Here is a 25,246-nt window from a genome sequence, read left to right on the forward strand (position 1 = left end):
GAATATTGTCTAGTTCTCACAGCACTCTGTAGTGCTACTATACCTATATTAATAATAGTGTGGGGAAAAAAATAAAAAGGAGCAGTAACTTCCCTAAGGTTAAAGAGGAAAAGCAAAATTGGGTATGATGGCTCATGCCTGTAGTCCCAGCACTGGAGAGAGGCTGAGACAGGAAGCTCCCTTGAGTCCAGTTCAAGACCAGCCTGGCAACATAGTGAGACCCCATTGAAAAAAAAAAAAAAAAAAAGACTGGGATTTAAGTCTGTTTCACCAAAGTCAAAAGTCTAGGGTTCGGTGGTTCCTTGGCACTAGGTAGCAAGGGAGCATCCCAGGGAGGCCTAAACTTGTCACCAAGGTGCCAATGGTACAAAGATGGAAGGGCACTCAGCACTTGAAGAATAAGGCCCTCCATGGGAGATTTCTGACATTAGTACTTGCTTCAGTGGGGATTTAAATTGAAATAAGATATCTGAGTTGGAGCTACCTAAGAGAATATTCCTGCATTAAGCTGGTGGCTTGCAAGGTACTTACATTTTTATTTTTAGCAAATTGCTAATGCCAGATTCTGCCTTTTCTCCAGAGACCCTCTAGGAATTTTCCATCTGCTGTCTAGTAGGAAAGTCCCACCCTAGACTTTTGTCTTCCTCTAGGTTAATTAAGACTGATGCTAGAGTCATCTCTTAAGGCCAGAGGGGGTTTAAGGTTGTTCTCCTCGAAGGACATCCAGTCACCCCACCGGATTGGAAAAAGCATAGTATTTTGATGGGGGAGCAGGAAAACAGCAGTTAAAAGCCCAAGGGAACAACTTTTTTGGGGGAAAATCATTTTGACTTAGAAATAGAAGTAGGGTGAAAAAATAGACAACTAGTTATCTATTAATTTCTCCACTCACATACATCTGTCTCTCTCAAACTGCCAGGATAGAGCAACAGTTTAATTTTTGGTGCTCTTAAAATAGCTGGCATTGATGAAGTATTCCCAGAAGACTTTTACTATTGTCTTACATTTTTAAAAACTGAGCATTAGATTTTCCATGCAGAGAACTGCTAGCTTTCAAGAAGTCAGAGTTTGCTTTTTCATCCTAAAATACTGGACGGGATGGGGGGGGCGGGGAATGTGGAGGAGAAAAAGATTTCAGATCAACGAATGAAGAACTCCCTCCCCATTCGCTCCAAACAACAGGTGGTTTGGTGTGCCTGGGTCAACTCCTTTAAGCACAACACAAATCGTAGGCGGAGTTTGCAAACGGAGTCTCCCTAGAACCTGCTGCTTAGAGATCCAGGAGCCCATCTGGTAGTGTGGGGCAGATGGGGATTCCTGCAGGAAAGGAGTGTTGGTAGTCAAGGGGCTCAACGATTTCGTGGTCCAGCAATACTTAGTTTTGCCTTTCTCCTTCAGTGTAATTCCATCCTCTCCACCTTCGGTTCTTCAGGGACCCCCTTCCGTTCTTTGCCGAGGAGTCCTCTCCATCCTGACCTCGGTCTTTCGAAGATTTCCCAGAAGAGCTATTTTTAGTGGTGGCTGCTCCGCTCCAACTTACCCAAGGGAGGAGCTTGCGGTAACCGAGCAAACGCTGCGCGCACAGAAGCCACGGGTTTTCCGCGCATTGTTAGGGATGAGGAGTGGAGGTGGTATCAGACACAGCCAATTCCCCCGGCAGAGCTCGCCAGGTGGGCAGCTCAGAGACCGGAGTGGCTCGATCTCGAAGCGGCTGGAGAAATTTCTTTTCCTGTCCTGAATAAAGTCCTCGGCGGCCGGCGGCAATCTTCACTGGCCGGCTGCGGGCACGGGGTGGTCTCTGCAGGGGAGGAAGTTCCCGGGCACTGCTGCCTGCGTCACAGCGGGGCTGGCACCGCGGAATCGGCTCGGCGGGCGGCGGCGGCGGCGGCGACCCCGGGGCCGGGCGCTGGGCGGCGCTGGCTGCCGCTGGCCCCGCTGCACGCGGGGCGGCGCTGGAGGCGGCTCCGTCCGTGGCCGGGGAGGCGCAGAGGAGGAGGGCTGCAGGGCTGGGGCGTTAGCTGCGTCCCGGCTCGGAGCCCGCGAAGAGGACGAGGAGGAAGGCGCCGCGGTGGCCGCGGCTGCAGCGCTCCGGGCGCGACAAGCCATGAGCAGCGGTCCCACGGGCGACCCCGCCATCGCTGGCTGCCGCTAAGCCCGGCCCCGAGACAGCTCGCCGCTCCCCAGCACCCTCTCGTGCCGACACCGTAGCACCCAGAGGTAAGGGCGGGGGAACCGTGGAGGGATGGAGAGGGGCGGCCCGCAGAGGGCCACCGGGCTCGTTCCGCTAGGAGAGCCGGAGCTAGGACTCGCCCTCCCTGCCTTGCTTGCTTTTCTGCCTTCTCCTGGCCCTGGGACAAGCAGAATGTGGTCGCCTGCCCAGCGTGCGGTGCCTGGAACCATCGGTTCTACTGTTTAGGAACCCGACAACCCCTACCCCACCCATCTCACGCTAGCACCGGCGTCCGCACGAGGAACCCCAGCCTGGCGCCAAGCGCAGCGCGGCCACAGCAGGTTCTGCGGGGGGGGGGGGGGGGGGGGGAGGGGGACACACGAGGGAAAAAAACGCGATCCATCCTCTTTCTTTCCTACCTGGAAGATCCCTGAGACCCCGGGGGCCTGCCCTTTCTGGTCTTTTCTCTCCTTGCCATCCTAGAGCCTCTAAAGTTAGCACTTTGTGGGGTGTGGAGGAGAATTTGAAGGTCTTTGTAGGGAACAAGAGAGCACTGTCCCCTCACCTGCAGTACCAGAGACGGGAGAGGGGCTTCGCGGGATCCGGCGGGCCCCAAAAGCCTGGTGTTTAGGCCAGCGATTGAGACTAGGACCGTTGCTTCTCTCTCACCCCCAAACTGAGCCTTCTTTATCTGCCTCTTTTCAGCTAGCTCCCAGCAAGGAGGTGGTTAGGGATGGAGTTAGCAACTCCAGGTTGTGCTCTCTAGATGCTAATGCCTTTCTTTTCTTGCTCAACCAATTCTTCCCACCCTCACCCACGCCTGCCCGTGTACATCAGATTTCAAACAGTTTCTTTAAAACCTCGCACAGTACCTGAGTTTGCAGTATCTATCCAGGCACTTAATCCACATCCTTATGCGGATATATCGGAGGGCCAAACTTCACTAGGTTTCAAATTCCTTAAGTATTTCAAACTCCCAGCAAACCAATTAGGAACACTTTCAGGTTACCATCCTCCTTAAAGTAAAAAATAAGAACCAATCAATCTTCGTAGGAGTGCCAGCATTTGGCAGAGGGAGGTTTGAATTACCCTATTTAACACAACCTCAGAGGAGAGAGGAATGGGTAGAGGAAATCACAGTTCCATTTTAGTCACATACTTCTTAGAAGACTTCAGTAGTACAAGAAATGTAGCCTTAACAAACGGTCACATTTCTGGACAGGGATGTGGTGGTTTCCTAAAGCAGATAAGGCTTCAGCCTGGACAGGTAATTCTCTCTGTTGTCCCAACACTGCAAAACCGACAGCGTGGTCAGTCTTATACATGTATATATTCTCTTTATTTTCTAATGATTTGTAGAAAACCCAAAATGTAGCCTGAACTTGACAGAATTTGCTCAGATTCATAAACCATATTGGATGTGTGGATTAAGGTAACAGATTAGATTTATACAGTTCTAATCTTTGATATTTGCATTTCTTGTGACTGCTTAAATAGGAAAGGCCAAAGGTGTAAAACAGATTTGCTTTCCTGTGGAATGACTAACTTAAATTCTGTCTTGTCCTGGGGTCTATTTGTTTTCTTTAGGAAGGACAGGGGGAACAGATGTCAAGGTGGATATTTTCTATGGTTCACAATAGATTTGCGGTAGATAGGATCCAACAACCCAGTGATTGTATAGAAGACAGTAAGCACAGTTAACAATTTTCTTACTAGTGAAGTTTTGATAATTTTGTTAGTGATGCTAGTCTGTTTTCAAATTTAATTAATATCTTTATTAATATTTAATGAAGTGATTATTAGTTTTATTTAATGAATTTGTTCAATTAATGAGGTGCTTATGTAATGTTTTTAAGGGAATGCTTCCAGTGAAAGACTACATTAAGTGCTGTAAGAGAAATGAATATTTTTTTTCACTTATATGAAGTTTATCTTTAAAAATGAGACAGTTATAAACAACAAAAAAGACAAAATTAGAACTGTTTTAATTCCTAAGTTTCAATTTTTGCCAAATTATTGTTATCACTTTTAAAAAAAAAAATTTAGTTGTAGATGGACAGAATACCTTTATTTATTTATTTTTATGTGATGCTGAGGATCAAACCCAGTGCTTCACACATACCAGGCAAGTGCTCTCCTGCTGAGCTACAGCCCCAGCCCTGTTGTGACTTTTCAATAGTGTATAGTATTATTAAGTTATAGTCACCAGTACATTTAGAATAAAGCCTAAGTTTAAAAAGAAATGAAATGGAAACTATACCTTATTTTGGCAAGCAGGTATTAATGATTTTTTATATGATGTATTGCTATACAATATAGTCTGGCTGCTCCAAGTCCCTAACACATTATCTCTGATTCTTATAACAAACCCCTAGAATGGATGGCCATCCACATTTTACAGAAGAAAGGAGCTCAGTTTGTGACTTTCCAAATACCTTAGAGCTAAGTTAATGCCTAATGAGAACAAACATCCTTAGTTTTTTGTTTTGTTTTGTTTTTGTTGTTATTGTTGTTTTCCTCCCACCCCTGGTCCTGTACCACTGAGCTACAACCCCAACCCTTTTTATTTTTTATTGTGAGACAAGATTTTACTAAGTTGCTCAGGCTGGCCTGGAACTTGGGATCATGCTGTTTCAACCTCTGGAGTCACTGGGATTACAGTTGTGCACCACCAGGCCCTGCCTCTTTAGTCTTAATGATACACTTTTTCTCATTATCCAAAGGCTCTTATTATTCCTACCTTAATTTATTGTTGACTTGACATAATGTCTATATGAGGAAACAGAGGTTGAGAAAGTAATCTGTCCAAGGTTTTGCATGTATCTAATATCCAGCAGGACTCTAATTTTCAGTCAGAGCCATTTATTTCAAAAATCTATGTTCTTGCCACAGATTTCTATTAAATGAATGAATTAAAACTTGGCCTAATGGACTATTCACTCCTGCCCATCAGCTATTGTCTTCTACATGGAGGAGAGGATCCTACTCCCAAGAGTTCACACATCATACCTGGAGTGTTGGCTGTATCTCCATTCCTGCACCACTCATGAAAGCTTATTACAACCAATGAGGGTGACATTACTATGGAGATGTTCTTGAATCCATTTACTTTTTTAAAAAGGTATAAATCATTGGCATGGAGTAAAAAGGGTATCCTCAAGATAGGATTATTAAAGGAATAGCTGCTATCATATTTTGCCTCAATTGCCTAGCAGGAATACAAAGGAGCTTACATTATTGAACTTCTGTAAGCCCTGGTTTTCCTTTCCTCATGTGTAATGGAATTAATAAAACCTACATAGCTGCTTGTTGTGTGGATTAAATGTAATTACACATGCAAAGCACAGATTCCTTCTTTATATACAGCTGTACTGAAGTCTATATCAGATTTTAGTATCTTTAACTTTTGAATCACATCCTTTTTTTGTAGTCCTGAATTAGAAATATATACTGCCCTTTTGTAGATTTTCCTTTGCCCAACATTGCATATTTTTTAGAACTTTACTAGCAGTATTTCAGTGACAGGAATCTGTATGTTTTAGCAAACACACTTCCTGTTTTCTGCCTTTTCTGATTCTCAGCTTTGCTTATCACTCAAGGCACCAGACAATGGCAGTATCTGCCCCCCCTCAACCTCACTCTTGACCACACCCCTGCTAGCTGAAATTCTGCATCTTCAAAGCACAGCCTAAACTCCACATCCTTCCTGAGTCCATATGCCTCCCTCTGAATCCTTAGTGTATTTCTAATTCAAATAACACATACCCTCATGCTTTTAAAAAATATTTTTTTCAAGCTATTTTCCCAAGAAGTACAGTATATAAAACTAAGGTTAGGGACATTTCACTATTTCTTTATATTCTTTACATAGGACTGCACTTCAAAGATTTTTATTTCCTGAATGAAAAACAAATCATATGTTTTGAAAGAGATCCTAAAATAATTAGGAAACATACCCAAATTATTTGTTTCTATTACATGATTGTTAGTGACACTTTCCTCATCATTTTGAAGTTTGTTCCTTTCATCCTTTTCCAATAGTTTAACTGACATTACATTTCCTCGGAGGCCATGGTTCTTAAGGCCACTAGGCCACTAGGCGCCACAGCAGATAGGAAAATTTCATTAATAAATTGCTCCAAGTGTGATATAAAAACCATATTAAGGGCTGGGGTTGTGGCTCAGTGGTAGAGCACTTGCCTAGCATGTGTGAGACACTGGGTTTGATCCTCAGCACCACATTAAAAAAATAAATAAATAAAATAAAGTTATTTTTTTTAAAAAAACCTTAGGTTGCAAATATATTAAGTACTTCAATATTTGAGGACTTTGGCAGTGTAGAAGGGTAATGGTCCAGGTGGATTTCTTTAATTAGGAACTGAATTTACCTGAGAGGAAGGAAGCTTGAGATGATAAGCGAGGAAGATTTCAAACCAGTTTAGTTGGAAGTAGGACTAATTGTGGCCCAGTGCGGAGGCTACAGCCAGAAATGACCTTGAGGAGAGAATTAGCATAAGTAGAAGGAAGACCCAGACAGTCTCATCACAGTTAGGGCTGGAATAAGTAAAAACGAAGAGGCAAAAGAAATGAAGTATGACCAAAATACTGTATGATTGAGACCTGCTAGATATTGACCATTCCTTTACTATTAAAATAGGAAAGAGACATGCATCAGGCAGGGCAAGAAAGGAGACAAACTAATATAGCCTTACACATCTGGCACATGAGTATACTCCCCGTTGCTCCCAGGGTTAGCATAGAAGAACAAGAGGGTACCTCTCAGAGCTTCATCTAAAATAGGTAATTTTCAGGAATATATTGAAAATATCTTAATTATTAAAAAGTAGGAATGAGTATGGTCTTTTTAAATATCAGACACGAAAACAACAACAAAAACAACTATCTACTTAGAAGTGTTTTAGGAGCAAATTTAGGAACATTTTCTGGTGTTGGATGGGTTTATTGTTATTATTTGGTTTGGCTTGGTTTTGGGTGCTGGGGATGGAACGCAGGACCTTATACATGCTGAGCATGTGCAGTACCACTGAGCTATACCCCACACCCTGGATGGATATCCTTTTGAAAGTGTGATTCTGTAGACTGTTGTGTAGAACTGAATGACAGTTGATAGAGGAACTGAAACAAGGGTTCAGAAAGTTCAGCAAAACTCAAAAATCAGTCATAAGAAAGCTGTTTTAAAGCTTAGGGAGGTAACTGAAAATGTTTCAGATAACCAAAATAGTTTGCATCAAGGAAGTTCTGGAGAGTTAGACATTGTTTAAAGAAACTTTCTAAAGACTCAGAAGAACCAAAGCTATTCCCATTGCCAGAGAAGGCTATAGAGGTAGAACAAAGAGGAAAGTTAGTTTGGTTAAACCAAACGTTTTTGCTCCAAAGTCTGCAGTACAAGAGAGAACATGCTGGAGTGCATAGGGAAATGTTTCTCAACCCACTTTTCACGATCATCCTCAGTGCACAAGCCTTTTAAAAGAGAAATTGTAATACTGCAGATATATTTTACTATGTATCTGTTCATGGACCCTGATGGACCACAATCATTAGTTAAGATTTTTTTTTACACTATGTCTTCCCACCCCAACAAATGGGTGTCACATGGTTCAGTGTTATGTCAGAAATAACCAGAGCCATATACAGCTAAAAACATGAAGAATGGTCAGTGTATCAATATGTTTTGAATGAGTGCACAGCATACATTAATTTACAAATCCTCTGCAATTATATTGCTACTTGGTTTTCCTTCTATAAAATAAACACACTTTATCTTAAACTGAAATTTACATGTGAAAAATGTAAGACTCCTACTTGCTCCAATTTCACATTGGCAAAATAATTAAATTCCTAAAGTTATCTCCCAGAGCCACCTCTACTTGCATCCTTTTGTTTTCTGCATGAGTAGCCTTCCCCAAACTTCGCATACTTAATTTCCTTTTTTTTTTTTTCTGATGATCCTGACAATGCTCTGTTAGCCATTCATTCTTGTGGCTGTTCAATTACATATGCGATAAACTAGTTTGTCTATATCAGAGAAGTCACACCTTAAACCACATGTTTATAATTATGAAACACTGTGTCACCTGTCAAAAACACTTCAGGGCTAGAGGTGTGGTTCCGTGGTAGAGTGCCTGCCTAGCATATGCAAGGTGCTGTTTTCGATCTCTAGCAATGCAAAAGATTTCCGTTCACAGCAAGTAGATATCTGGGGAGGGTGTGGCCCCTGAAGTTGTTCTTGGCTTTTTGCATCTGGTTCGTTGCACAGGTTCCCTAGGGAGTATAAGCCTGGCCTCCTGATGTCTAATCTTGGAAGTTACTAGAAGAGCTACCTTATCTTTTTAAATGTTGGCTATTTTCAGCATCTGGATCCTATTGTGCCCTGGCATGTTTCTTACCCCCACAACTACTCATCTCTCATCTTTTCAGCTTTTATTTTAACCATATTGTCCTTTTCTTTTTCTTTGTTCTCAAACAATTTAAAAAATATATATATATTTTACAACTTTTCTCTGTGTTTGATGTTTGGAGCTCAGTGAGACTTCCATGAAGCCAGAAACCTTATCTGTGTTGGGCACCACCCTGTCAGCAGCACTGCAAAGTGCCTGGGATGGAGCTGCTCAAGAAATAGTTGTGTCATTAGTATTTAGTGGTTTGTTGGTTTGGTTTGGTATTGGGGATTGAATCCCCAGGACATTTACTACCTACTCTCTTGGAGTACATTCATTTCCTTCTCTGCTATTTTAAGTTCTGGTAATGAAATTTTAGTATGAAATCACCTTTCTTTTGTAGTATTTATTTATTTTTTAGTTGTACACGCTACCTTTATTTTGTTTGTTTATTTTTATGTGGTGCTGAGGATTGAACCCAGGGCCTCGCATGTGCTAGGCAAGCACTCTAATGCTGAGCCCCAGCCCTGAACCACCTTTCTTAATAGAGACACTAAAATGTATATGTAAATATTTCTACTTGTGATTGAAAATTAGGAGAAAGCATACAAAAGTTAATTATAAACTGGCATATAAAAAAAAGCATAAAGTCAGGACATCTGAGTAAATCCTGTGTAAGTTGCTAAATAAGCTAAATATGTGAAAACTCCTGGGTCCCGTGGGTTCCATCTGTAGATTTTTAAGAACTTGTCAAAATTTATAAAAATTACTTAGTAGTCTTTTTCAAATATCTGAGGTTTATGAAAATTAAAAACTTGTTTAAATATCTCCCTTTGTTTGGTAAATAGGAAAATGAAATCTAACTTGTAGAAAAATGATTATTTAGTCAGTTATACCTGGATGTTTTTGAAGACTTGAAGAATGATTTCATTAAGAAAACACTATCAGGCTAATTTATATTTTCTCCCTTGACATTAGCAAGGTCTAGAACCATGTGCCTATCAGTAAAGTTAGGAAACACTGTCCAGCACATTTGCCTTTCCAGCTAAAGCACAGCTGTGTGGATCATTGTAACTGATCACTGAAAGTGGTTATCAGTTGAGGAGTGAGTAGCTACAGATGTGTGTCTGGGGGGGTGGGGATCTGAGTTTTATGTTTCAACATTTTTCTAAGGATTTGGATGGCATAAAATAAAATATATATCTGATATTTATATAAATGACTCCCTATTGGACACAGTGTACTGGTGTTAAAGCAAGTATTTGAGATAAGCTTGGCAAAATTATATTAATAAAATTAAGATGAAAGGAAATAGTTAAAAAAACAAGCAGTTCAATTAAATTGAAGATAAATACAGGTTGGTATCTTAAAGAAAAATAAACAAGCAAACAAACCATACAAATGTACTTGATGCTGATTTTATTATGTTCATTGTTGTATTTAGAAAAGTGTTAAGAACAGCACACAACATATTGCAAAAGATCAGAATATATTTTCTGAATGAATAAATGAATGAAATGTATGATAGAGAATGACTATGTGCTGTTAGGGTAAAAGCGCATGGTGCTGAATAACTAATAAACTGTTAGAAAACAACCTTTTGGACAAATAATTTATGAGCAAAGTTTTATTTATATCTTTAAAGAGTTCTGATAGGTCCATTCAAAAATTATTCTTAGGAACATTTGATTTTTAAAAAGTAGATGGTTAGGCTACATTTTAAAACGTGGGTTCAGGGTCACTACTTGACTCTTGACTGACAGCTAACAACTGAATGGCTAGGTAACTGATTTCCAGGAATAAATACTATCCTAATTAGAGTTAATTTTTAAAATTTCTTAAGCATCTTATCAGGAATGTTAATTTTCTTCACCAGAGAGTGTGAATTCTCCCAACAAGTAGATTCTGTCCCAGATCAAGTGTGAAAGTTTTTGTTTTTAAGTCACTCAATTTAGAAAGTCTTTACAAATCTGTCTTGGTCAAGGAAGGATCCATTCACCTCATTCCATTTTTTTTTTTTATGTTGAGGTCATTAAATTTGTGACCTACTAATACACTTTTCAGATTTCTTTATTTATGCTGTACATTCACAATCATGATTATTTTGCTCTGGTATTCTACATCAGGGAAGATTTTTTTTTTTTAAAACCAGGGATTGAACCCAGAGGTGCTTGCCCACTGAGCCACATCCCCAGCCTTTTTATATTTTATTTAGAGACAGGATCTTACTGAGTTGCTTAGGGCTTTGCAAAGTTGCTGAGGTCGGCTTTGAACTCACCATCCTCCTACTTCAGCCTCCCCAGCTGCTGGGATTACAGGCATGTGCCACCACCCTCAACTAGGGAAGACTTTTTTCAAAGCGTAGTCTAACACGTTCAGTATTATCTATTTCAATAATGCATGGACATGGACTTCTATGTTTTCTGTATTCTGTCCTATTTAGAGTGTTTTATTTAAAAAGGTACAGCAAGAGGTGCTTATCACACCATTTAAACTATCTTGTGTAATCAAGTTCATTGCTGTGTGGTACTGAACAACTACAAAGGCAAAGAAGTTAACTCTTTGCTGAGACTCTAGAATACAAGTTTTATTGCTTCTTTCAAGCTACATTTTACATTTTACTCTCTTCTCAGCTTATCTACTCCCAAGACCAGAATCCAAGAAGTATGTGATTTATCTCCATCAGATTTTGTCTATGGTATTTTTCACTGTGATAACCCTATTTTCTTAAGGACCCACTTTTCCCCCTAAGATTCTTGTCCTGCTAGGAAGTTCCAGTCTTTACTTCCTAAAAAGTTGAGATTCTGAAGGTTATAGAGTAGGTCATTGGAAGGATGTTGTAGGCATTACCATTTGTAATTTGTATCACTAATACCTTAATAGTGGGTCGTCATGCCAAACTAAATAAATCTCTAAATGTGACACTTTTGGCACCACACACTACATATTTGTTTTATTAAATTATATACAGTAGGAAGGAGAACAGAATCTTAGTGAACCTATGCAAAGAACCACATTACTAGGAGCCATAAAGGGTCTCAATTTGCATACTAATGACTGCCATTCTGCATGGTTTTGTAGGTGAGACAAACTTTTGAGTCACATTTTCTAGGGGAACATAGATTCCATAATAGTAAAGTTAATCTACAGATAAGATTGTATTGCCTTTAGTAGTTAGAATAAAGTTTATTTAAATGATCTTTAACAAAAACTAGTTGTGTTTCTCTAAGTTGGCCTTTATTAAAAAGATTATGTTTACTAATTCATGGTCAGAACTTTTTCTGTTATTCCATATATGATGTCTTCCTTCCTTCCTGCCTTCCTTCCTTCCTTTCTTTCTTTTTTGTATCAGCTATTTTTATTTTGAGGCAGGGTCTTGCTAAGTCGCTTAGCACCTCACTGAGTTGCTCAGGCCCTGAACTTGCAATCCTCCTGCCTCAGCCTCCCAAGTCTCTGGGATTATAGGCATGCACCATGGTGTTGGCAGAATGTTGTCTTTCATGATATTGGAAATTTTGTAAGTTCCAGAATTCTAAAGAATATGCTCATGTGGGACGTATTATGAAAAATTTAATCCCTCAACTCCTAAAATAGGGTTATTTGGTAATATACCAAACAGATTGAAATTTTGAAGTAGCTACGAACATAACCAAAGTATCAAATATGTGTAAGTTAGAACTCTTTGGGTTTTACAACTTTTAAAAAAGATACCTTACAAATTCACTGAAATAACCTGCTAAATTAAGGGTTAGAGATCATCTAAGAAGGGGACTGAGGCTGTGGCTCAGTGGTAGAGTGCTTGCCTGGCATTGTGAGGCAATGGGTTTGATTCTCAGCACCGTACATAAATGAATAAAATCAAGGTCCATTGACAACTAAAAAATATTTAAGAAAAAAAAAAGAGATTAAGAAGAAAAAGGGAGAGGGTATCAAATACCTTTCAAAAAATAAATGTCAGTGGAGGAGTAGCTTCTATTAATTAATTCTCAAGCAGAGAAAGTTATAAACTCTGAACAAAATATGAAACCCAACTCTTTGAAGGCACAGGAAAGCAATGAAAAGCAAGTTGGAACTGGAAGGGAACTGATCCTTGAGAAATAGGAACTGCAGTGAATGAGATTTGAATCATGGATTTTCTTCTGAAACACTTACCCAGTTCCTGCGGCCCAGAGCTATGAAATCTCAAACCAAATGCTGTAGTCATGCTGACTTGAAAAAGCAGAGGGAGCAGTTTGAGCCTTCCACAGTGGCTGAAAAATGAAGGGGAAATTCTAGAAAAAAGGGAATCACCTAAAAGGGAAATCCCTCAAATCTACATTATAAACTCCTTGCTGGTCTTTGCCTGACCTCAAAAGTGCTCTCGAGACAAGGAAAAAAGGCACACTCATACATTGCTGGTGGGACTGCAAAATAGTGCAGCCAATATGGAAAGCAGTATGGAGATTCCTTAGAAAATTGGGAATGGAACCACCATTTGACCCAGGAATCCCACTCCTCAGTCTATAACCAAAGGACTTAAAAACAGCATACTACAGGGACACAGCCACATCAATGTTTATAGCAACACAATTCACAATAGCTAAATTGTGGGTCCAACCCAAATGCCCTTCGGTAGATGAATGGATAAAGAAAATGAGGTATATATACACAATGGAATATTACTCAGCATTAAAAGAGAATAAAATCATGGAATTTGCATATAAATTGATGGAGTTTGAGAATACAATGCTAAGTGAAGTTAGCCAATCCCCCAAAACCAAATGCCAAATGTTTTCTCTGATTTAAGGATGCTGATTCACAATGTGGTTGGGAGGGGGCATGGAAGGATTAGTTGAACTCTAGATAGGGCAAAGGGGTGTGAGGGGAAGGGAGGGGGAATGAGAGTAGGAAAGGTGGTGGAATAAAATGGACATCAATACCCTAAGTACATGTATAAAGACATGAATGGTGTGACTCTACTTTGTGCACAACTAGAGATATAGAAAATTGTGCTCTATATGTGTCATGTGAATTGTCATGCATTCTGATGTTGTGTATATCAAATTAAAATTTAAAAATAAGAAATAATTTTTTTAAAAAAAAAAGTGCTCTTGAGAGGTGAGAATCCCTGGAACCTAACTGATGACCAGAGCTGGAGAACTGAAAGAGCAGACTGTAGGCTTCAGCTGCCACCCACCTTAGGGGAGACAGTGCAGAGTTAGACTGTAGCCATGCTATGGCTTGCTAAAACTGAAATCAGTTCTTTTCAGTAGAAAGAAACTGACTTCAGAACTTCCATAATTATCATCCAGAATATTCAGTAAGAATCAATTATCAGAAAAATTTAACCTATAATTAAGACAAAGAATAATCAATAGAAACTAACTCCAAGTTGAGATAAATGTTGAATTAACAGATTATTATTTTTGAACTGCTATCATAGCAATCAGAAAAGAAATACAGTCATAATGAATTAACAGATGGAGGACCCTTGCAAAAGAAATGCAAACTATAAAAAGCAACAAAATAGAAATCTAGGATGAAAAATCCACTCAATGGGCTTAATTCCAAATTGAAGAGAGCAAATAAGAAACAGAGAACTTAAATATACATCTGTGGAAATTATACAATCTGCAGACTAGAAAGAAGATTGAAAAATATTGAACAGAGCCACAATGACATGTGGGACAACATTAAGAGTATAACAACATCCAGCAATGAAAAGAGAGGGGGGGAAATGGAAAGAATAACAGAAAAAAAAATTGAAGAAACAAATTTCCAAAATTTGGTGAAAAATCCAAGAAGCACGTACAAGCAGGCTAAATACAACAAAACTATCCCTAGATATATCACCATAGTCTAACCACTGGAAACCAAAGATGCAGAGAAAGCTATAAAAAGTTCGAGAAAATAAAAATACATTTCAGACATGACAACAATATGGATGAAGACTAAATTTTTCTCAAAAAAGGCACAGAATATTATTATTGAATGTTGTAGTGTATTCTTTGACCACAATAGAATTTAATTAGAAATCAGTACGATATCTAGAAGAGTATCAAAGATTCGTAAATAAAATGAGAAGCCTCCACATACCTTTCAGGCCAAAGAAAATTTAAGAATATTTCAAGCTGAATAATAAAAATATTACATCAAAAATAATGGGAAAAAATGATAAGACGTAGCTAAAGCAGGTTATAGGTAGGTTGCTAGGTGAATAGATAATAGGTATTTAGGAAATAGATGTAGTTTTATAGAGCTTGATATGTTTATATTAGAAAAGAAACACTTGATGGCAGTGATCCTAATCTCTACAAGAAGCTAGATGAAATGCCCCCAACATAGAAGGAAAGACTTAATAATAGAATTAAAAATAGACTAAATAATAGAATTAATAAGATGGAAAACAGATGAATGATAGAAAATAACTAAAAAAAGCCCAAAGTCAGTTCTTTGAAAAGTTTAATGACCCTAGCAAAACCTATAAAGAGGTGAAGAGAGCGAGAGAGGGTGAAATGGAGAGCCCAAATTGCCAATATCAGGAATGAAAGCGGGGTGTCATTGAGATGAGAACAGCAAGGAAATGTTGTGAAAAATGAAGACCCAATACACTTGACAAATTAAATAAATTGCGTGGGTGGGGTTTCTCTGAAAAGCACAACTTATAAAGTCTGACAAAAATTTTATTCTTAACCAAAAATGTTCCTATAAGGAAAAGTTAAGAGACAAGGGGTTAATCCCAAGAATGCAAGGGGGGTTTAGCATTCAAAAATCAATCAATATAAGGGTATACCAAAATATGTGTTCTAAATCTTTTGTATACATCCTACACTGATTTTGTTGCATTCCTGTGTACCTTTGCTTTACCTTTTTTGTTAGTTTAAACTGACTTAACCTTTTAGACTAAAATACGTTTCTTACAACTTTATATTCTGCCTGAAAAACAATACTTGCCATACTAAAGTCGTAGCCTGTGAAGTACAAAAATCTGTAAACTATTCCTATGTGACTATCATACTGGAAAACAGAGGAAACTTTATTATGTACTCAACATTTTTAACATTTGTTCATGACGTTGAAATGATAAAGACTCTTTAACATTTAAGTCTCAAAACATTTGTTTGTTTTAAAATAGCCTATGGTTGGGCTGGGGATGTGGCTCAAGCGGTAGTGCGCTCGCCTGGCATGCGTGTGGCCCGGGTTCGATCCTCAGCACCACATGCAAACAAAGATGTTGTCCGCCAAAAACTAAAAAAAATAAATAAATATTAAAATTCTCTCTCCCCCCACCTCCCTTCCTCCCCCCCTCTCTCTCTTTAAAAAAAATAACCTATGGCTATCATTATTCTTAAAAGTGAAATTTTGAATGCCTTTCCTCTAAAATCAAGAATTGAGCAAAGATACCTGCTTTCATTATTTCCATTCAACATTGTACAGGAAGCTAGCCAGTGCTATAAGGATGGAAAAAAAAAAAAAGAGTTAAAGACAAATATTGGGTTTAGGGTTGTTGCTGGGTTCGATCCTCAGCACCACATAACAAATAATGATATTGTGTCCATATGCAACTAAAAAAATATTTAAAAAAGACAAATATTGGCAAGAAAGCATACAGGCTTTAGAAATTAAGGTTCCATATTGTAAGGAATCTACAAAGCAATAATTAAAAATAATAAGGGCCACGCTAATCTCTAACTTAAAAAAAAAACTTAGAAGTAAAACTGTTAATAACCACTGTGTCAGTCAGCCCTTGTATGCAAACATGGATTTGATTTTACTTATCCTGAAAGGGTGTCTAATAACATAATCACATTAACACTATTTTACCTATTTTTTTTCACTTAAAAGCTTTTCCTATAATATGAATGCAATAAACAGAAACACCTCTTCTTGACCTAATTAAGGAAATAAAGAGCAGATAAATGAAAACTAATTATTTCTAGCATCCTGTAACTTGTGGGTGCCACAGCCTGGATTAAAGGAGAAAAGCAAACTTTGGTGCTACTTAGATGCTATCTGGTGTCTCTGGTGTCTATCCTGTATGTTCCGGGCATAAAGGTACCTGCTCCTGTTTTTATTGCTCCAAATTTGAAACATATTTTCAAAATTACAGCAACATTTTTAAATGATGTTAGATGAGAGTATAGATGCCCAAGGGTAAGAGAAGGCCATAGTTTCAGCTGGCTTATTAACTAATAACTATATCAGAAAGTATATGAAAAGTGTTAGAATTTTAATCTCTCTAGAGGCTAGAAATCTTTATTGGTATATTTGTTTGATTGTAGTTACTTATAATTTTGAAATACCAAAAGGCAGCACAAAAGCAGGAAAGCTAATTGCCCCTTCTGAAGGAGCACATTTGGGCTCAGTGTGGAGAAAAATAGTGTTTGCCATCTGGGTACCACATACAGGAAGGAAATATATTATATTGAGGAAAATCAATTCTAGAAATATTTTTTTTTCTTTTGGAGTTACTGTTATCTATCCTTCTTAACTACTTAAAAAGTAATTTTATCTCAATGTTATTTTTCATGTAAGTCACATCAGTCAAACCATGGTGGATGACAATATTTTTAAAGTCTTAAATTTCAGTTTTTAAAGATTCAAGTAGTTTTATAAAGCATATTATAAGACAAGGATTATAGTCTTACTTGAATGTTATGAAGAACACAATGTGTTTATGTGTAGGTATGATACATAAGTTAAAACTCTATGATAATTATTTTGCCAAAGATTATTCATAATTGCCTACTTTTAATATTAGTTCATGCTCTTAAAATTAGTTAACTTGAATTATAATTTGTATTATCACCAAATAGTAATATAACCATTGTTCATATTATCAGGTCTAGGGGTATAGCTCAGTGGCAGAGTGCTTACCAACATGCACAAGAAAGGCCCTGATTTCAATCCCTAGCAAACCCTGCCCCCCCCCCAAAAAAAAAGACTTATTAAAGAAATGTGACATTTCATGAATCTCACATTACAGCATTGCTTCAAATTTACAACCATTAAAGAAACAGACACTAGTTACAATTCAGTGTTGTTGAGATACAAGCAAGTTAACACTTTCCAGTTAAGTGGGCATCCTGTCAGAGAACAGTAGGATGAACTAAAGAACTTGAACTGCTGGGTACAGTGGCCTGTAATCCCAGCAGCTTGGTCCGCTGAGGCAGGAGGATCACAAGTTCAAAGCCAGCCTCAGCAAAAGTGAAATGCTAAGCAACTCAGTGAGACCTTGTCTCTACAGAATATACAAAATAGGGATGGGGATGTGGCTCAGTGGCTGAGTGCCTCTGAGTTCAATTCCAGTACCAGTAAATAAATAAAGTACTTGAACTAAAACACATTTCAACAGCTTTATTGAGATACAATTTAGATACCATCATATTAGTCTACAATGTTTAATCATCAGATTTTAATATAATTACAGAGTTATACAAGCATCACCATAATCTAATTTTAGAACATTTCATCATCCCCAAAAGAAATGTGTACCCAATAACTGTCATTCCCCATTCCCAATCATACCAGGCTGTAAGCAGCCACTAGTCTGTTTTCTGTTCTATAGATTTGCCTATTCAGGACATTTCCTACAAATGATATGATACATGATTTTGTTGTTGTTGTTGTTGTTAGTAGTAGTAACTTTCGTTCAGTTAGCATACATTTGAAGTTTTCCATGTTATAGCATGCATTACTACTCCATTTTTTTAAATTGTCAAATAGTATTCCATAGCATGGGCATACCACATGTTGTTTATCCCTTCATCAGCTGATAGACATTGAGTTTGTTTCCACTTGGGATATATATATATATATATATATGTAATTCTTATATAAACATTTATGAGGAAGTTTTTGTGTGGATGTACTTCATTTCCATTCTCTGGGATAAAAATGTAAAATTGGACATTTTGATATAAACTAGGTATAATTTTGCATCACATCCCAAACTACAATCAAATAACTGCTAAAACATTTAAGTATCTTTTTAATGAAATGTAAAAAAATAGTTTAATTTGTGTGAGTATTCATCATTATTAGGGCTATCAATTGAATTTTAAATTTTATATAATTCACTCCTAGTTGTGTGTAAAGTATTATTAAAACACTAATAAAATGCCTTATATTTTGGATTTTTAAAATTCTGTTTAAGAAATAGAGAAAGGGTGGCTGAAAGCTGACCGTAAGCTATTTTCATAATTTTTGTTCATTAAAAATTGGTAACCTGTACACCATTCATTAACTCCAAACTGCATTGTTTTTCCTCTTTTTGTTGTGTGTCAGGGGAGGGTGAAATTTTCAGATTCCATTATTCTAGATACATATAAGTGTTTGATAGTTTCTAACTGGAAAATGTAACCTCCATTCATTTAAAAGACAGTCCAGTTGATTTCTCTGTGGAAAGAGGGAAGATAACTTCTAAAAGTAAAACATCCTGTACCATTGATCTACCAGCCTGTTTTTGTGCCAGTACCATGCTGTTTTTGGTACTATTGCTCTGTAGTATAGTTTAAGATCTGGTAGCGATACCACCTGTTTCACTCTTCCTGCTTAGAATTGCTTTAGCTATTCTGGGTCTCTTATTTTTCCAGGTGAATTTCATAATTGCTTTTTCTATTTCTGTAAGGAATGCCGTTGGGATTTTGATCGGAATCACATTGAATCTGTAAAGTGCTTTTGGTAATATGGCCATTTTAATAATATTAATTCTGCCTATCCATGAGCAAGGTATATCTTTCCATCTTCTAAGGTCTTCTTCTATTTCTCTCTTTAGGGTTCTATAATTTTCATTGTATAGATCTTTCACCTCTTTTTAAAGTTGATTCCCAAGTATTTTATTTATTTATTTATTTTTTGAGGATATTGTGAATGGGGTAGTTTTCCTCATTTCCATTTCAGAGGATTTGTCACTGATATACAGGAATGCCTTTGATTTATGGGTGTTGATTTTATATCCTGCCACTTTGCTGAATTCATTTACTAGTTCTAGAAGTTTCTTGGTAGAACCTTTTTGGTCTTCTAGGTATAGAATCATATCATCAGCAAATAGTGCTAGTTTAAGTTCTTCTTTTCCTATAGTTAAACCTTTAATTTCTTTCATCTGACTAATTGCTCTGGCTAGTACTTCAAGAACTATGTTGAATAGAAGTGGTGAGAGAGGGCATCCAGAAGAGAGGACACAGAGACCAACCCACAAAATTACAACTACATTATATTAGACAAAGGTGCTAAAAACATGCAATGGAGAAAGGATAGCATCTTCAACAAATGGTGCTAGGAGAACTGGAAATTCATATGCAACAAAATGAAATTTAATCCCTGTCTCTCACCATGCACAAAAGTTAACTCAAAATAGATCAAGGATCTAGGAATCAAACCAGAGACTCTGCGTCTAATAGAAGAAAAAGTAGGCCCTAATCTTCATTACGTGGGGTTAGGCCCCAAATTCCTTAATAAGACGCCTATAGCACAAGAATTAAAACCAAGAATCAACAAATAGGACAAATTCAAACTAAAAAGTTTTTTCTCAGCAAGAGAAATAATATGTGAAGTGAATAGGGAGCCTACATCCTGGGAACAAATTTTTACCCCTCACACATCAGATAGAGCTCTAATCTCTAGGGTATACAAAGAACTCAAAAAGTTAAACAAACAAACAAAAAAAAACCCAACATAACCCAATCAATAAATGGGCCAAGGACCTGAACAGACACTTCTCAGAAGAGGATATACAATCAATCAACAAATACAGGAAAAATGCTTACCATCTCTAGCAATCAGAGAAATGCAAATTAAAACTACTCTAAGATATCATCTCACTCCAGTAAGAATGGCAGCCATTATGAAGTCACACAACAAGTGCTGGTGAGGATGCGGGGAAAAAAAGTACACTCATACATTGCTGGTGGGACTGCAAATTGGTGCAGCCAATTTGGAAAGCAGTATGGAGATTCCTTGGAAAGCTGGGAATGGAACTACCATTTGACCCAGCTATTCCTCTTCTCGGAGTATACCCTAAAGACCTAAAAACGGCATACTACAGGGACACAGCCACATCATTGTTTAAAGCAGCACAATTCACAATAGCTAGACTGTGGAGCCAACCTAGATGCCCTTCAATGGATGAATGGATAAAAAAAATGTGGTATTTATATGCAATGGAATATTACTCAGCACTAAAAAATAACAAGATCATGGCATTTGTAGGGAAATGGATGGCATTAGAGCAGAATATGCTAAGTGAAGTTAGCCAATCCCCCCAAAACAAATGCCGAATGTCTTCTCTGATATAAGGGGGGATGACTCAAAATGGGGTAGGGAGGAAGAGCATGAGAAGAAGATTACCTCTAGATAGGGAAGAGAGGTGGGAGGGAAAGGGAGGGAGAAGGGGAATTGCATGGAAGATGGAAGGAGACCCTCATCGTTACACAAAATACATGTATGGCGATGTGAGAAAAAAAAAAAAGAAGTGTATCACATTAGATTGGGTAGAGAAAAGTGATGGGAGGGGAGGGGAGGGGTAGGGGGGAAAGGAAGGACAGCAGAATAAAATAGACATTATTATTGCTGTGTATATATACGTGACTGCATGACCAATGTGATTCTGCAACCTGTACAATCAGTAAAAAAAAAAAAAAGTAAAACATCCTTCTGTAATTAACACTCTTTCAGTCACAAATTATTCGCCAGGGATGTTGGTGGAGGACCTGTCTTGATAGATTACAGATTCTATCTGTTCGGGCCTGCTTAGGTCTATTTAGAGCTCTTCTTTTAATTCACTGTCAGCTGCTGACCTGGCAGCCGTGCCCTTTAACCCTTTCTCTTCACCCTCTGTGTAACCATCCAGGCAGATTTGACGTCTCCATTCATTTCAAAATGAATCCATTTGGTAATGATGTGTTCTCTAAGACAGGACAAACTCCTGTGCTCCTGTAACCTTCAATCGCAAAGATGTTCTAAGCAAATGGGAAGCTGAAGGTTGAGTAGGTACCCAAAGAATTCATTGACCAAAAAAAAAAACAAAAAACAAAAAACTGCTTATAGACAGGCAAATGCACAGAAAACCTCTGAGCCAATTCCCATCTACAGATTTAATTATAAGACAAATGCAAATTCAGAGGCAGCTATATACACAAATGAACCCATGGCAGGCAAAACACAAGACAAGTTAAGGCTTCTCTGCATGTTGTCAGAAGATAATTTTCAAAAAATTAAATATGGCTCAGACAAATGTAGAATGAACATATCAAAGATTTATTTTACTCATAAATGAAGGAGCCAACAGTATGACAAAACTGATTCAAACAATATTCATGGAATTATTTTTTTAAAGAATGTTAGAATAACATTGCTAGGGTATGTATAAACTCGCAAATGTACTCCAAAGAAATAAAAGTCATATTGTGTTGAATTTTCTTTTCTACTGGACAAAAAATGTACAAGTCTGGAATTTAACTAGAAGTAATTAGCAAGTCAAAAAAGGGCATATTTCCCTAAATAATCTTTGGGTGGCCCAGTTAAATAATTATTCAGTATTACATTGAAAGGATATACTGTTCTCCTTTTGCCGTATTCCAAGGTTTTTTTTATACTTTTTTAAACAATTCATACTGGCATATCCTAAACCTTATTTTTAAGAGTTTTAGTTGTTTCTTGGTAATGCAATACACATTTGTATTATGTCAGATACAAGACACTGGTCATGGAAGTCCTCAAACTCAAAACATGGGCCAGAAGCTTTGGGCCTACTCTTTATTTCTGTTCTTAGGTTACCTATGTATTTTAAAACCTTTCTAATTCCATCTTAGGGACAGAATTCTGTTTTAACTGCAACCTCATTTTAACCAATTGTTAGGACCCAAACAACTTTCCAGACTCCTATTTAGATGGCAAGTAATCTTAAGCCCAGCAGAATAGGAGCACTTTCAGATGACTTTTTAGATTGACATTTAAGTGCTCTAGCTGCCATATCTCAGTAAAAAAGCCAGAATCAGGAAGAGAAACACCATGAATCTCAGTAGCTTTCATGGCAAAGTATCTTGAGCCAGAGGCTGCTGACAGCTCTGCTTCTCTTGAGGTGAGCAAGCCTCTGTGGGATTTCTAAGAGCAACTAGAATAGACATTGACAACTGTGGCCCATGTGGTTTTGGGTCTGCAAACTGATTTTGTCTGGTCAACTTATTAATATTGGTATTTGCATTTTTATGTTTTTAAAGAGTAGGTTTTTTGGTTTTATTTTGTTTTCAGAATATGGAACATAGACCTCATGGGATCTGTCAAGCTTAAGTATATGCTATCTCTACCTTTATAGGACAGAGTTATCTCTGCATTTATTAAAAAATCAATAAAGAAAACTTGTTTGTTAATATGTGTCAAAGATTTACAACAAACTTACTCTAAGGGAAAAGTTCTCTACTAGCTAATTCAAAGATCTGTTCTTTCTTTCTCTCTTTCTCTTTCTTTCTTTCTTTCTCTCTCCCTCCTTCCTTCCTTCCTTCCTTCCTTCCTTCCTTCCTTCCTTCCTTCCTTCCTTTCTTTTTGTGTGTGCTGGGGTTGAACCCAGGGCCTTGCACATGCTAACATACTGTACTACTCAGCTACATCCCCAGCCCAAAAATTTGCTTTTGGTAAGGATATTTTATAGCAAAAGAAATTGGATTGGTTAAAGGTCACTAAACTCTTGGTTGACAGCTGGTCAACTTTGTGTGTTTCAACTAATTTCCCAGAATAATTCTCAGTGTTATTAAAGTTCATGGGAATCAATTACTTAAGCAGTTTTATAGGAATATTAATTTCTTTCTGGGAGGAAGTTGTAAATAAAATCAAACAGGTTTCCGACATTTTTTTTTAACAAGGCAATGTAATAGTCCATTTTTAAAAGCATACCCTAGGGTGCAGTAAAAGAAAAGTAAACTGTAGGAACCTTTTGTTATCACACTAGCTCTTATAGCTTGTTTAACTTAGGACTTCACAAATAGAAAGATGAAAAACTTGGAAAAGAATCAGAAGACCATCACAAAAAGAATTAGGGCACTGGAAACAGACTCTGTATAGAGAGATAAAATGAAAGGAATTGAGCTGTTTCAGCTAAGATGAGGAAGTTAAGGAAAAATTTAGTAACTACTTTCAGGTATAAGGGGATCTCCAACTGAGTACAAAAAGCGGTTGTGCATCTCTTCTGAAAATAGAAGTTTAACCTGCACATAAGAATTCCAGTGGCCAGAAAGAATTGTCAGACATCAAGTAGACAGCTTTTCCACAAATTTTGACAGAGGCTGGGTCTTTGGAAGAACTAAAAATAGAAGCAAGTTACAGCTTTCTGCCATGGTTTTAGTGTGGTCTTGCCTGATGGGTTAGCTGGATAATCTCTTGAAATCAGCCTGGTGCTGATAATTTGAGACCACACTGGGTACGAACCACCAGGTCGACTAGCCTTTGAGCAGATTGATCACAGCCACTGATCCTGCAGACTTACACTGTGAAAGAAGAGAGAGGGTAAACAAATGCACCACAATGTGGAGTAGCATTATCACAGAACAGGAATGCATTTGTAAGCATTTCAGTATTTGGAAAGGGGCACAATTAAAAATCTGGCTCATAAAGCAAAGACATGAAAGAGGAAGAAAGATACCCACGTCTGAAGGAGGGAGATCCGCTCAGTAGGACAGCAAATATAAGGATGTATCGGGTAGGCTTCAAAGTGTCTTGTCCACCTCTATTTTGAATGAGATGAGGAGCCACTAGAGGGTTCTGAGCAAATAAGAGTCTTAATCTAACTTGGATTTTGAAAGGATCACTTTGGTTGCAGCATAGAGAAATTCTTATCAACATTTGTCTCAGGGCCTTTGTACTCTTAAATTATTAAAGATTCCAAAGAGCTTTATATAGGTTTTTTTCTGTAGATATTTACTGTATGTGAAATTTAAAACTGATGTCTATTTTAAAATAATAATGAAGCCACTAGATATTAATGCAAATAACATTTTTTATGAAAATGACTACATTTTTCAAAAGAAATGAAGTGAGAAGATAGCAGTATAAATTCTGCACATCCCCTCTATGCCTGGCATTTGATCTGTTCATTCACATGTCCTCTCTAGCCTCTAGAAAACTTCTCTGTTCACTCACTGGAAAGTAAATTTAAAAGGCAAGGTAATATATAGTATTTTATGAAAATAATTTTAACTTCTCTAATTCCCCAAAGAGGCATACTTTGACAAACAGTGGTAGAGAAAATTGTAGGAGGCAAAGATGGAAGCATAGAGAATAGTTAGGAACGTGCTATATACACCAAACAAGACCTGCTAGTGACTTGGGCTATAGCAGTCCAGGTAGTGAGAACTGTTGAGTTTTTGGATGTAGTTTAAGGTTGAGCCAATAGGCCTTCCTGACAGAATAGACCTGGATGTGAGAGAAGGAAGTCAAAATTGACTCCAAGATTTTGAATCAAAGGATATGCAATTACAGATTCCCTATTGACTAAAATGTGGAGGATTGTGAGAACAGCAGATTTGGGAAGGAAGTGAAGAAATTTTGGGTACCTACTTATTTAATTAATTAATTTTGAAATATCTAGTAGAGCATCCATTGGAAATTATAAGTCAGCAGCTGGGTATTTAAGTCTGGAATTCAGAGGAGGAACTTATTTATTTATTTATTTATCAAACCCAGGGGCACTGTGCCACTGCGCTACATC

At 37.8% G+C, this 25,246-nt stretch overlaps 1 protein-coding gene across 2 annotated transcripts in view; it reads left to right on the plus strand.

The window, feature by feature from the left end:
• The first annotated feature begins 1,979 nt into the window (after positions 1 to 1,979).
• Lrrc8c (leucine rich repeat containing 8 VRAC subunit C) overlaps positions 1,980 to 25,246 on the plus strand; it is a 98,775-nt gene continuing 75,508 nt past the window's right edge. For both annotated transcript variants that reach the window (XM_027935092.3, XM_027935093.3), the window contains exon 1: positions 1,980 to 2,217. The gene's annotated coding sequence lies outside the window, so the exon portion shown is untranslated. The remainder of the gene's footprint in view (positions 2,218 to 25,246) is intronic.

The sequence above is a fragment of the Marmota flaviventris genome, chromosome 10, assembly GCF_047511675.1.
Source record: "Marmota flaviventris isolate mMarFla1 chromosome 10, mMarFla1.hap1, whole genome shotgun sequence".
NCBI classification, from domain to species: Eukaryota; Metazoa; Chordata; class Mammalia; order Rodentia; family Sciuridae; genus Marmota; species Marmota flaviventris.